Source organism: Molothrus ater, chromosome 3, assembly GCF_012460135.2.
Source record: "Molothrus ater isolate BHLD 08-10-18 breed brown headed cowbird chromosome 3, BPBGC_Mater_1.1, whole genome shotgun sequence".
Taxonomy (NCBI): domain Eukaryota; kingdom Metazoa; phylum Chordata; class Aves; order Passeriformes; family Icteridae; genus Molothrus; species Molothrus ater.
This window is the reverse complement of record NC_050480.2, coordinates 66,338,974-66,343,375: the sequence shown is the minus strand read 5'-3', so window position 1 is coordinate 66,343,375 and position 4,402 is coordinate 66,338,974.

The window sequence follows — 4,402 nt, the reverse complement described above, 5'->3', positions numbered from 1 at the left end:
ATAGGCTTAATACAGCAGCACGATACAATATGCAATGATACAGATTATTTTCCTCCACTAGCCAAGTCTCTGGGGCATTTTATGGAATCAAATATTGCTAAAAGAGCATCACATAAAGAAAGTTTTAAAAATAGATTTAAAAAACAAAGAGCAATTCAGCATATGCATTACCCATGTGGAGATGGTTTGGCAAATGTAACATGGAATTGCTTAAAGCTTGCCTACAACTTTTTTCTTTTCTTTCCTTTTTGGGGGGCTTTTTTTTGGTTTGGTTTTTTTTTTTTTTTTTTAGTTGGTTGATTGGTTAGGTTTTTTTGGTTATTTCTACTTATGGCAACATGACCGTAGAAAACATTAGGCCTAGACTGTTGTTAATACAAGTTTGTAATCTAGGAAGTTATTCTTTATTTCTGCTTGCTGGTATCCAGCTTGAATAGCTTGTTTTGCCAGGTCATCTGTCTAAAATGAATGCCATTTCAAAGATGTGGTATTTTCTAAGGTAAGATGGAAAGAATTGAACACTTCACTAAATTTACTGTTGAGCGTGGTATATAACATATTTTAAAAATAAGATCATATTATTCCCTGTTGTATGTACTCTTACAGAGATGATAGGACTAAACAAAATTACACAAATGAGGCAAAAAAGAGATAAAGATTTTGAAGGTGTCTATTTTCTAGCAAAAAGTAGCAAACCCTGTCGCTTCGAAGACAACATTTTCAAATGGCTGCATCCGTTGACATTTTTTAGTTAGCCAAAGAAACATTTTCAAAAGTGAAAAGTTATCTCATTAAAAAAGTTATTAACAGAGACCTGGCTAAATCAAGACACGGCCATAGAGGGGGAAGAGAGTGCAGCTACCCTCTTGCCATGGGATGGGGAACAAAGAAAATATTTGGTGGTGCTGAGGAAACAAGGGTGATGGCTGCACTTCACCAAATCCCCCCCTCTGCAAATACATCATTCATGCTAGTGCTGCAGCCATACCCAAGAACAGATGTTTACATTTGCATTTACAACTCTATTTGTTGAAATCAACTTTCAAACATTTGGAGTGAATTATAATATGACCAAATATAGTCACACATTAGTCTCCATGTTCTATGTCTTCACCTCACAAGTAGATAATTATTACAAATTACTCTTTAAAAAAAATCCCATGGTTGATAACTATATTGATAATAGGTACTTCTTCTGCTGCTGTTTTCTGGATATTATCTTACAGGCTGTATGTTTGCAACATCTATTAACCATAAATAATAACCCTCTCTAATATGGTTCTATTTACAATTTCTAAATCACATTGAAAACCTGGCTAAGCACAGCCACATCAGCCATCTTCAACCACTAGCATAGATATATGTACAGAAGTAAGAAATTCTACTCTCTGAGCAAAAGAAATTCTGAATTCCCTTTCAGATTTTTTTTCCTCCCCACACACAAACTCACGTTCCCAAAATGCAACTCATTGAAAGAATGGGAAGTTGCAAGCACATTAATTGTATTTTCTGTGGGGTTTGCAAATACATAAAAGCAAACCATGTCATAAATTCAACTTTTTTTTGGCCACAATTACAAGTTCATTTTGAAGAAGATTTGCTAAAAAGAAAGGACTTGTGTCTGAATCCATGGTTCAATCATGAAAAGGAAAATGCAGCAATTCTTCCTCAAGACTGTTAAGATCACAAAAAGCATCTCTGAAGTTCTAGGTGCTCTAAGGGGGCATATATGATTCACTGAAAGATTAAATAAGTTAATTTTCACAGCAACCATCCAATCCCCTGCCCAAACATTCTTCCCCAATACTCACAGAGGTCAGGCATAGACCATGACCCTTTTACAACACACAGGTTGCAGAGGGAATGTTCAAAATATTAGATGAAGCACCTTTCCTCTTGGAGTGGGTTGTATTTTTTTGGTTGGTTTCATTTGGGGTTTTTTTGAGGGGGAGCAATGTGTTTGGTTTTGTTTGTTTTGTGTGTGTGTTTTTGGGTTTCTTGGTCTGCTTCTCCGGGTTCTTTTTCAGAAAAAGTGAGCTGAGAAGTAGCATAAGACAAGAGGAAGGCAAACAGACCATTTGGCCAGAGCATGGTCCTACAGCATTTGCACCTTTCCTACCTCCATTCAAATGAAACAAAGAAGTAACCCTTCATCACATGGGTATGTCTGATGAGGTTCTCAGTCTAACAGAAACATGTCATAGTCCACTGCCAGCAACAGTCTAATCCATATAAAACCGCCCACTGTTTTGTCCTCTTAAATACCATATTTCAGTCCACAAGTTCTACTCTCATAATTAGTCTTCATTTCCAACAGAACCAGCAATTAATCCACAAATTATTTAAAACTGACAGCATCTTAAATGACAAAGAATTGCCATCCTTTTCTAAACTTCAGACAAAAGGGTAACAAACACTTGAAGCAGGAAATGAAATACTAATTTTTGTAGAACTGAATTGTAAGTATTCTCTGTAGTCATATATAGGAACAAGTTAGCATAATACTTAAATCACTGGGAAAATGTACTTTTAAAAGATCATGCAAATAAGCAGGGAATCACCTGTCAGCTACACTAAACTGCAGTAAAATTTTAAATGTGTTTTTCCATTAGAGTACAACAAACCCTAATGGGAGTCTTATGGGTACTTTCCTGGAAGAAAGAACATAGCAACATGGGTGTTGAAAAAACTTTTTATATCTCTCCCTACATGTTTAAGAATCTAACCCTTATTAAGTTTACCTAAACACTCAAATTAAATGTTAAGAAAGATCAAAGACTAAAAACCACTAGAAACCAAAGCATATACTAAAAAGGCATTAAGAAAATAAAACTTTCTTCCTCACACAATATTGAAAAACATCTGAAAGACAACTCAGTCATTGGTCACAGTCAGCATGGCTTCATGGCAGGAAAGTGCTGCTTATCAAACCTGATTCCTTTTCACAACAAGGTAACCCATCTGGCTGATCAAGGGAATCCAGTTGATGTAATCTTTTTTAATTTCAGTAAAGCTTTCAATAGTTTCTTTCACAGTATCCATCTGGACAAAATGTCAGGCAGACAGCTGGATAAACACATCATGCCATGGGGTGAGCAACTGTCTCACCAGTCAGGCACAAAGGGTTACAGGGAATGGGGTGACATTGGACTGGTGACCTGTCACTGATGGGTTTCCCACAGGGCTCAATGCCCCAGCCCTGTGCTCTTCAACATCTTCATAAATGACTTGGATGCAGGACTGGAAGGGACACTAAGAGAGCTCACAGATGATAAAAAACTGGGAGGAGATGTTGATTTCTTCGAGGGCAGGGAGGCCCAGCAGAGAGATCTTGACAAATCAGAGGATTGGGCAATCACCAACCATATGAATTTCAATGAGGGAAAGTGCTGGATACTGCACCTGGTTTGGGGCAGCCCTGGATGCACAGACAAACTGGGGAATAAGATGCTGGAAAGAAGTGCTGTGGAAAGGGACCAGGGGGGTCCTGGTCAATGGCAAGTGGAACATGAGTCAGCAGTGCTCTGGCAGCCAGGAAGGTAAGCTTTGTCCTGGGTTGTGTCAGACACCATATCAACATATACCACAACCACAGAGAGAAAATAGGTTAAAAAAGCAGCAAGAAAAAATTATATTTGAAAAAAAGAAAAAAGATTGAGTAGCAGCGCAGTTCTGCTAACTTCTGTGTTCACTGCTCTGAAATCTTGATTTCAAAACTTATATATTTCAGTAAATATCAACCTGTAAGACAATTGTAGATTGAGAAAAAAAAATGGGGAATGGGGACAATGAGGCCTCTTCAATTTGATCACCAGAACTAACTCATGAATCAATGAAGGGGGCAGGCAGTAAAATCCTTCCTCTGTAAGGGTGAGAAAGTTTTAAGTTGCTCATATTTGTAGAAAAACTATAATGAATTTTAAGTTAAATCCAAATGTTCACTTGCTATATTGCAAGCTTTGCAAGATGACCATATACTGATTTCACAAACAGCAAATGAATAATTTTTTAGGCAGATTCTGATGGTGGAAAAGGTTCTTGGACAGTACAAGGCATGTGACTGCAGAGCTTTAAACATTCACATTAAAATGCGAGTTCATACAATGAGGTTATTCCAGCATCCCTTCACCCGTTTATTCAGCCTGTTCGAATCTCACTTGTATACCCATACATGTGTTTGCACCTCAGGTAGGAACTGCTGGAATGTGTGGAGTCAATGAAAGCAGCACAGTTCAACTTGCCTGTTTGCCAGCTGCCCATTTAAACTCACTAGGTACTCACAGGTAAGTCTGCCTAATTTATACATTTTTCCTCTTTGGAGGTCAATGACAGACAAAAGACAACCACGTGCAATTTTTTTTTTTTTTAATAAAGATAAAATTACAAAAAAGGTAAAATCAGC